Below are 10902 nucleotides of genomic sequence, written 5' to 3'. Positions count from 1 at the left end.
ACTGCAGAAATCCGTAGCGTTTACCCAGGGGGCGTCTCGGCTACGGCAGCTCTGACGGCTAGTTTGAAGGCCACTTTCAACTAGTGTTGCCAGAGGTGTCTCTTTTTAGAGATTCTACGACTCGCCCCACGTAAGCTTTAAAAAGGAAGACCAAATGCTCCAACTTCTGGCCTCTGCTAACATTTCGAAATACACTATCCTATCAGTGAGTGTACAGACACCTGTTAGTGGACATTAATATGCAGTGCGTCCACCCTTTGTCTTTATGGCGGCTTGAACTCTGCTCGGGACACTAAGTGAGGTGCCTACCGACAATTTACGCACCACACACGGATATCGTATCTACGTGTTTGTACACGCAAGGCAATAAATTGCTCAGCAAGATCGCCATATCTCTCATCAATTTTCAACATCTGGAGCACAATGGGCAGGTTCTTTAAAGCAGGTCGCGATTTTGAGGATGTAACGAACCAACTGAACTGAATTTGGTACGATATCCGTCAGAAGGGTATAAACTAACTTTATCAGTGAATGTCAAGCCTAGTAACTGACCGCGGAAAGGCCAGGGGTGGCCCAACACGTTATCGACTTATCAATTTGTGAAGCTCTTCGTCTTGAATTAATCATCCAGTTTTTCTTCAACTCTAATCATTCATTTGACCCTACACGTACAGTCATGCTCAAAACTATCCTAACGCCCGAATTGAATTTCGCCTGATTCACATGCAACCCACATAACGCAACTGTCTAGCAGGTCCCCTTATCGCTCCTTGGTACAGTCGTTTGACTATTGAAAATGGTTCCAACAAATCACCACAAGAAAACACTGTTCTGTATCGCAATAACTCAAGACGTAAAGTAATACCACGATACTACAAATATCACGGAACACCTTACCACAGATAAGACTGCCCTTAAGGCTTGTAGCTCACATTTATTACAATAAATGACATACCTGACATTTTACCACTCTCATTATTATTACGTCAGATAGGTAATGCACATTGTAAATTCGTCGAATTCATGATTTACTCTTCAAAGTAACATACCGTACTTATCATTGAACACAAAATGAGATTAAAAATTGAAGTTATTCACGGGCAACCAGTTGAGAATATGTATGAACTTCAAATGACACGACGAACCGTCTCGTTCTGCTTATGGATGCAAACTCAGGTCATGCAGACTAAGCAATGATTTCGTGCCTGACGGATACTAACTGTCACTCCTGATTAGGCGTACAGAGAGTGATATACCTCGATTTTAGACAGAGCCAGTTTTCAAATTTCAACTTTAAATTACATATCGCAAGTATTTTTGCCGGACGCGAATTCCTACCCAGCACCTATTTTCACTGTTAACGAACGACGAGAGATGTTGAATCTTGGTTCTTAACAAGTAACTTACTTGAATTGCCGTGAGGTAAGGCTTTGTACTGGGCAGGGATTCGAACGTATATCGGCAGGCAGTAACATCTCTTAGCTTTTGGTTTGGCAGCACTCGACAGCCATTTCTAGGCGCAAGTAATAGAAGAATGGCAGCGCGTTTTTGTTATCAAGTAACGTCTTCATCGATTACTTTAGTTTTAATGTAATCTATGAGTAATTGCTGATGTTTGATATTAACATGAAAAGAATTCTGTAGACAGAGAAAGAACCTCTTCTTGGGAAACTACTTGTATAGTGACCAAAAGGCACGAACTTATATTCAAGTACAGTGTTCCAGCAGCGGCATGAAGAAAATGATAGTAATAATGTCGGTAATAATCCAATTATCCGGTAACTTCACACTTCCCAGTGGTTCTTCACGAACTAAGAAAATATCTGAATTTGTGAACATTTCAAAATGGCTTCACATCGAGCCTATGATGTCTACAAGGGTCTTTACATCCTGCTGACATGAGAATAGCATAATCTCCGCGTCAGAAGCTTTTTTCTACTTAAACATTTAATAGACTCGCGTTTTATCCACCGTGACTACTTTTGTAAGCTCAGCACATCATCCATTGCAGCTCACTCCTGGGGCTGGGAAATGTGGGCACAGTGGCCTGGTGGAACTATCACAGGAGCAATGCGTGGGTTCAGACATTTACTTTTAAGAAGCACAAACAGATTTACTTTGCGTCTGGTAACCTCAAAAGAAAGACGTTATAATCCAGAATTCGCAATACAAATCACGTTCCATCATTACCAACTGGGCAGAGCCAGGTTACGTTGGGAAATGACATAGCGGAAGTCATCGTAAACAGAAATACAGTCGCCAGTAAACTTACTTACATTAGAAAATTTTATTTTATTTTATGAACCGATAGCCATTTAAAGGATGGGGCTCTTATTTTACTTGTAATTGATTCAACTAGAGACGTTGAAAAATTTGGTGCTGGACTGTGATTCGAATTCGTTTCTCCTCTTTCGAGGATCTGAAGCTCTCGGGACATTATAGTTCAACCATTTCGTCCCTTTTCGCAAGACTGCAACCTTCTCTAGGTCTCCTCCAAAGGTAAGGATGTGGGTCCGAATCCTGATCCAATACAAAAATATTCATAGTTTCAGTTCAAGCCCTATAACGTGCACACCGTCCCGCTAGTGAAAACCAACGTGCGCTTTTAATGTCTATTCATGTGTTGCCAACAATCGCAATAGGTGTCATTATTTCTTGTCAAACACGCACACACCTTACCGTTGATGAGTAAGCAACTGATATTTAAGCTATATTTGTGGATGCACGGTAGGCGTGTAGTTAGATTGTCACTTAGGTACAAAAGTTTGTATCCTTAGTTTAGATTCAAACACCTAGCAGCTGGTAAGGAAAAGCGATACGTAACATTTGATTTTACTTAATTAACAATACGATTACGTGTTGGGTTCGTATCTCCGTCATATAAATTCACATCATGCACTTAATCTTTAAATGCATGCGCACTTAGTTACTTGAGCTTGGAGGTATATCAGACATCTTTCGTGGTTAGTTAACAGGGACGAAATTGTCTTGTTAGGAGTCCAGGTTTATTACAAAAATTGTCGTCTTTTATTTTCAAGTTTAGATTTCATTACTGGTATTGGCAAAAATTTCGGTAATTCATGACTCTTCATGGATAGCCATCAATATGATATGATTAGATTACATTAGATCAATTTTTGTTTCATAGATCATGAATACGATATTTCGTAATGATGTGTAACGTGTAATTTTAATGAAAGATTTCTTTACATACCATGATTCAATTTCTTTACAACAATTTCTTACTCTCTCTCATTCTTTTTGATTTCTCTCTCTCTCTCTCTCTCTCTCTCTCTCTCTCTCTCTCTCTCTCTCTCTCTCTATCATACACACACACATTCTTTTTTTCTTTATTTGTTTGTTTTGCTCGACTATCGGCGAGGCATCAAAACGTCTCTGAATGAGCTTCTTAGTTTTTAGTACACTTACGAAATAAATATAAAAACAACTGTGAGAGTTACGGGTATATGATGCTTAGTTTTCAGTTAGTTTGGAGTATTATTAGTAACCACGCTCCAGTCCCTAAACCTAGTTACAGAAATGTGAATCAGACGTATTACGTATTCCAGGCCGTAGCAACCGCGACTTGGAGACACCAGCTATGGTCACTTCCCAGCCCGCTGTACGATCACATCGGTTCGTCTTCTTTCTGCTGGTACTGTAACTGAGATTTGACAACAAGGCAACGTATGTTTTGCAACTCTGTGTTCGACGAGTTCCTTCCTGGTGCGCACGGAATTTATCCTCAAAGTTCACTTGATTTTACCTGTCATTTCCATTGAATAATCTGATTTATTATCACGTTAGGTGTAACAAAAGATTGTAAATTTACGGTTTTCAGCCCAGAAAAGTCGTTGCACGTGGAAATCGCAACTAATCTCGTCCTTTAAATAGCGGTTTACGAGTGCTAGACATTATCGAACTCGTAAGAGTAAGCTAAGACACGTACTTCTACGCCAGCTCTATGGTAATGCGCTGACCTGAGAAATAGCATCTGTTATGGTTCGCACTTCCAGTCTCGCTGACTGTAACGTTTTTATCCCTTCTGTGAAAGAGCTACAAGCAGTCAGATAAAACATCGATAAGGAAATCGCAAAAAAATACTTTCGGCTCATAGTGCAATGGTGAAAACTTACAATGCTGCACAACGGGTAACTCCTCTTCCCGCAGCTGACAAACAAATTTTGGGTTTCTAGGAATACAAAACTTTACTTATGAAATGCGACATTTGCAATGCACGACGTTTTCAACAAAGAGATGGCGCAATACAGTAGCTCAAGTGGAAAGAAACACTTCCTTTTCAAATTTGTGCATCCTACACTGTTGGCTGTTCTGTGTAGGTGGCAGGTACGTGATTTTATTTCGGTGATTACAAAATAAAGTCGAATTTATGCACTGGGTAGTCGAGGCAGCTAGTTCATTGTGATTCGGTCAACCAAGTAAATGAATTTACTGAACCTGCTGCAAATTACTACAGGAAGCCTGTGTGTCAATTCTCATCCAGAGAGGTGCAACGGCGTTACGATAGAAAAATGAGCCACATACTTATAATATGCTTGTATATCTATGGACTGGGTTCGATTCCAACTTCTGTCAATGATTTTAGATAAGGAGAGACAGATTCCATTCTCTTCTGGCTACACCAAGTGAAGAAGATATAATGACATTGTGGTCTGAAATTAACATGAAAAATGATATTCCTTTACTACAAAGTAGACGTTAGGATGAATCACAATAAAGACTGGAGCGGCGACACGTAGAAACCTTTCTTATACTTGTTATTTATTTCTAGTGACGAAACAAACGCTATGTAGGCTCACAGGACATTTAGTCCATATTTTATATGAGCTTCTGTATGTCGATAAAATCGGTTCTGATCTGGGAATGCAACTTAGACCGTACTTAACGCTGAATTTGATCCCTTCGTGAGAATACAGCACGTCTACAATTTGTTGTTTGTTCAGAACTGCAGATTCCTCAACATCTCCACATACTGCGCGTGAATGGGTTCGAATCCTGGCCCGGCACTATATATTTCATTATGTATTATCAAGCTCTAGCATGAGAACACCTATCTGCTGGTGGATAATTATTTTAATGTTTAATGTATTTTCATTCTTTGTCAACACTAACGATATGTGACGTTTTTGACACCCAGTGAGACACAGAACTATTTGCGAGATCACTGTAAGTTCAAGATGTTAGTCCGAGCTGGACAAAAATTCGGAAGCTGACGTATCTATGTGTGTAGTCAAAAGCGATATGATGTGTGGAGCTGTATTCCCAGTGAGCACTGAACTCTTCGTCATATTATTTCTAGTTCAAACACGCTCACATGTCGCTGCTGGTGCAACAAACCCATATTTAACGTTCGTTTTCTCTAGAATATAACAGCGATAGATGCCGGGTTGGAGTCTTGGGAAGGAAAAAAATGTATGTTTCGTCTCGTCATTTCAGTTAAAACATCTAGCTACTGCCGAGAAAACCCGAAATGTCACAGTTGATTGTGCGTCGATATCTATCCGATTAAGTTCTGAGTTCGAACCCCTGTCCAACACAAAGCCTTACCTCACGGCAATTCAAATAAGTTACTTGTTAAGAACCAAGATTCAACATCTCTCGTCGTTCGTTAACAGTGAAAATAGGTGCTGGGTAGGAATTCGCGTCCGGCAAAAATACTTGCGATATGTAATTTAAAGTTGGAATTTGCAAAGTGGCTCTGTCTAAAATCGAGGTATATCACTCTCTGTATGCCTAATCAGGAGTGACAGTCAGTATCCGTCAGGCACGAAATCATTGCTTAGTCTGCATGACCTGAGTTTGCATCCATATGCAGAACGAGACGGTTCGTCGTGTCATTTGAAGTTCATAAATATTCTCAATTAGCTGCTCGTGAATATCTTTAATTTTTAATCTTATTTTGTGTTAAATAATAAGTACGGTATGTTACTTTGAAGAGTAAATCATGAATACGACGAATTTACCACGTGCATTACCTATCTGACGTAATAATGAGAGTGGTAAAATGTCAGGTATGTCATTTATTGTAATAAATGTGAGCTACAAGCCTTAAGGGCAATCTTATCTGTGATAAGGTGATATTTGTAGTATCGTGGTATTACTTTGCATCTTGAGTTATTGCAATACAGAACAGTTTTTTCTCGTGGTGACTTGTTGGAACCACTTTCAATAGTCAAACGACTGTACCAAGGAGCGATAAGGAGACCTGCTAGACAGTTGCGCTATGTGGGTTGCATGTGAATCAGGCGAAATTCAATTCAGGTCGTTCGGATACTATTGGGCATGAATGAACATCACGTGTATCGATTTCAATCGCGCTGGGGTAAGTCCTCCGGGGTACGTTTATTCTCCCTAGTGTGTAAATATATTTGGAGCATGTCATTCAAAAACGTTTGAAACGACATAGACGGGAGCGGGTTGTTGTTAGGAGAGCAGAATGTATTAGACTCGCGGATCATGTGGTGTTATTGGCAGAGAGCGAAAGTATGACTGAAATGTTAAAAGAATTGAACAAGAGACGTGAGTAAATTGGAATGACAAATAATAAGAAAAACGCAAAATGTCCGGTGATAGGTGCAAGAACAACTATAATGTTAGGCAGGAAGATACACAACAATTTAGTGTTTTTAGATAACTGCGACGTGCTATTATGGACGACATTGGAAGTAATAAGGAGGTGAAAATACGTATAGCAATTGCCAACGAGACGTTTCATAACAGGAGGCTTTTATGTGGGTGCGTTGATAGGGGATAAAATAGGCAGGCACAGTGAGAAATGAGGTGGTGTTGATTGGGAGAACAGAGAGAAATTTTAAAGGTAGCAGGATGAGCAAACACAATTGGCATGGACACTGAATGAGAAGAGATTGTTTATTGATGGTATGAAGGAAATGGTGAATGCAAGAAGAAGAAGAAGGAGAAGAAGAAGAAGAAGAAGAAGACGCAGAACATACCAGGTGGTGGACAGCGTAAGAACAGAAAATAGTTGTGAGAAAACAAGAGGGTAACAAATGATGGGACTGCATGGAGAACTACATGTGAAGACCTGCCCTAGGGCAGAACACTCATGGTGGTGGTGTTGATGAAGAGGAGACTTATGTAGGACATTTTGCAAAACGCCCATTTTCTTGTAATCCAAATTTAAACAAAACATAGGCAGCTTATAATTTGTAGTCTATAAATGACCGTGAATTGCGTGACAGATGGAACTTGCCAGTATACCAGTTATTAGGACTTATTCCCACTCCACTGACGTATGGAGCGTGCGAACTGTGGCTGCTTGAAAGCCTCTGTGCGTGCTGTGCTTAGTCTCTTCTGGTCTTCACGCTTCCTACAGTTACAATACGTAGGCGGTTTAAGTATATTCCATTCCTACTTTCATCATGTAACGTCAGTTCTAGAAACTTTCTAATTAGGTCTCCTCGAGATACTTTACTCTTCCACGGGATAGTCTGTGTCTACCATGAACTGTCCGTTAGTCAGTAAGTGGAATAACTGGTTTTCCGACACATGTCGCCATGTAACTGTCGCTCTGTCTCCACGCCAGAGAGACGGAAATTCTGTGTGCCACATTTGAAGATGAGTCTGTAAAGGTTACAAAACTAGTTAATGGCATTACAAATAGTTCAAAAAGTGAGTTTTTGCAGTTTTCCGTATTTACATTCAATGCACTAGTCACAGGCTCTAGGCGATCCTTAGGGGACAAGCTTAGTCGGTTGAGAGCGTGATGTGTCCCTCCGAGATTAATTTCACCTGGGCTTTAAGCGACTCACCGGTCAGCATTTACAGAGCTGCCAACTACATCTCACACCGGGAATATGACCAGGATTGGTTTGCATCGCAGCCTACGGAAGAGAACGCAAATCGAACGATCATTCGCAGTCATTCCCTCCATTGACTACCATTCGCCTATATTCAACAGTTAAGGATTCCTCCGGAAATATTCCAAGTAGACTTTCTCTAGATATTTTACGTTTCTTTCCAAGCGCCTGCCTGTTCAATTTGATCAGAAACTGTGTGACATTCTCCAACGGGTCAAAAAACCTGTGACCATTCGTGCCGCCCTTCTCTGTATACATTCAGTATCGCCGGGCAGTTGTATCTGATTAGGATCCAAGAATCTCGAGCAATATTCGGGGATGGGTCGCAAGCGTGATTAGTAAGCAATTTCTTTTGTACACTGATTGTATTTTCCTAGAATTCTACCAACGAATTGCAGCCATCCACCGTATTTCCCTAAGACTGCGACTATGTGACGGTTCCATTTCAAATCTCTAGAAATTTTTACACCCAGGTATTCATGTGGGTTGAGCGATAGCGAGTTTGACTCGCTGCACTATACTCGTAGGATAAGGTTATATCGTTTTGTGAACCGAACAATTTTACATTTCGGGAACATTTCAACTAAGTTGTCATGCTTTGCACTACACTGAAATCTTATGAAGGCGTGACTTCTTTCAAACAGAACTTTATTACAGGCAACAGCATCATTTGCGAAAACACTGAAGTTCCAAATAGACCGCGTAACCACGGCCCCCTTCTCCCCTCCAAATTGCTGTCTGAAAACTGGAAGTCCCATTCGTAAAACACCTTCAGAAGTTCGTTCACATTCCGTATCAGTTAATGTGTTAAAAACTTGACCTGAAGAAACATAACCCTTTGCAGTTGAAGACCCTCAGTTGTAAGAGAAGCTAGTTTTTCGAAAACGTCTCAATATTTATGTACTGAACTAGGTGTTGTACAATTCTATAATTTTCAGGTACATTCGGCGACGTTTGTGGATACTGTCTGACAAATGTGTTGCGAATAAAGTGAGTAGTAAAGAAGTAATAAAGTGAAACATCAAGCCTGATGCTGACACCTTACTGCACGATCAGCGAAAATGTAGAAGTGATAAAAGTCTTTTTCCTTTCATCATTATGTCAGGGATGTCAGAGGGGAAAAAAAGTTTCGCCAAGTTTCGAAATTATGTGTGAAGTTTGTTGGAAGTCGCCACGTGCTGCCTTTCACAAATGCTCGGTGAATATAGTCTCGATAATTTGCGCGCCATGAAATTATGCTGCCTTAGACGAGTACGCAGTTTTTAACTTTTAACGCCCGACTTATTGCGTAAACCTATGCCTTTAAATGAAGGACGGAAGGAGGATTGCATTTAATGTGCTATCGATGTCGAGGTCATTAGAGACGGAGCAGGAGTTGGCACTGCGTCAGGGAAGGGTAAAAGAAGTCCGCCGTTCCCTTTCAAAGGAACCATCCCAGCATTTACTTGGAGCGATTCAGGAAAGTTACGGAAAACGTATCAGGATGGCCGGATGCGGATTTAAACGTCATCATCCCGAATGCGAGTCTAGTGTACTAGTTGACAGCTCGTCGTGTAGAAGCTAGCGTTGTTGGTGATGGGATTCCGGGTTCGATTCACGGCTGGGTTGCTTTCTCCGCCCGGGAAGTAGGTGTCTGTGGTGTCATCATTTCATCATCATCCGTGAAGGTGGCGAAACTGGACTGTGTAAAGGTTGGAGCTTTGTACAGGCACTGATAACCGTGCAGTTAAGCGCCCCAAAAACCAATCATCATCATCATCATCATCATCATACCATGTAATAACCACTGCGGCAGCTCGTTCGGTATACATTTAAATGAGCAGATTAAGTCAGCATTTTTAGTATTTACATTGACTTCGTTCTTCATAAATGAAAGCAGGAACTATGACAAGACAAAGGAATTGGGATAACGAATGAGAAATACCTGATTGTGCTTCTGTTTGTAGATGACATGATTCACGTTCACGAAATGACCTCCAAAGATCTATATACCACCTGAACGAAATATGCAATGAATACAACTTTAAAATTTCTAGGAACAAAACGAAAATAAGTGCACTCCGAGGAAAATACTCAGTCAGTTTAAAACTAGTTTTGGAAAATCCTGCTTTAGAACTGGTCTCTTAATCTTTCATTTAGGCTACGCTGTAAGATCTGATTTTTACTCTGATACTTAAAATAAATTACACAAATTCTAAGCTGTTTGTGACACTATTATCTGAATATTGGGCAATAAAGTACAAAAAGATTGTCCCGAAATTCTATAACGTGGTCGCGGTTCCTGTATTATGCTATGAAAGCGAAAACATGGTTTAAAAAAAAGCAAAAAAAAAAAATCACACGGCAGAGATGAGGTTCCTAAGAAATTCGAAGAGCTGCACAACAAGAAATGATTAGGAATGAAGATACTAGAGAAAAATTAAGTATTTTCAACAGAAACTAAAAAAATTCAAAAATATCGTGAAGACTTCCCCAAAATATTCTTAACTACAAGCGGAATGGAAGACGTGATATTGAAAGGCCTCGGACGTGGGAGCAATTTCGTTTGAGAGACTATCCCGCGCGGCGACTACTGAAGTACTTATACATTATAGAATTCTTAAGTTATACAACCAAAATAAGTAAGTTTTAATGTAGTTTACGTTCACTGATTCAAAAAAAAAATTCTTGCTTTTTAAAGTGGGCTATGTTCTTTCTAAGGGTTCAAACTGTCTCCATGACAAATTTGAACAATATCTGTTAAGCGGTTTGGACTCTAAAACGAAACAGACTGTGTTACAAAGTTGAAAAGCAACTGAGAGAAAGAAGCAGCGTCGGTTTCTGCAGGAGGCGGCCATCATTTTGTAGGACAATGTTCGGGCACGCTCGGTTCAAGTCGTGACTGATTTGATCGGTATATAGGGATGGGGAGCGCCGCATCACGCACCACACTCATCTACATCTATATTTATACTCCGCAAGCCACCCAACGGTGTGTGGCGGAGGGCACTTTACGTGCCACTGTCATTACCTCCCTTTCCTGTTCCAGTCGCGTATGGTTCGCGGGAGGAAAGACTATCTG

Source organism: Schistocerca gregaria, unplaced genomic scaffold (genome assembly GCF_023897955.1).
Source record: "Schistocerca gregaria isolate iqSchGreg1 unplaced genomic scaffold, iqSchGreg1.2 ptg000204l, whole genome shotgun sequence".
Taxonomy (NCBI): domain Eukaryota; kingdom Metazoa; phylum Arthropoda; class Insecta; order Orthoptera; family Acrididae; genus Schistocerca; species Schistocerca gregaria.
Note: the sequence above shows the minus strand (reverse complement) of the source record.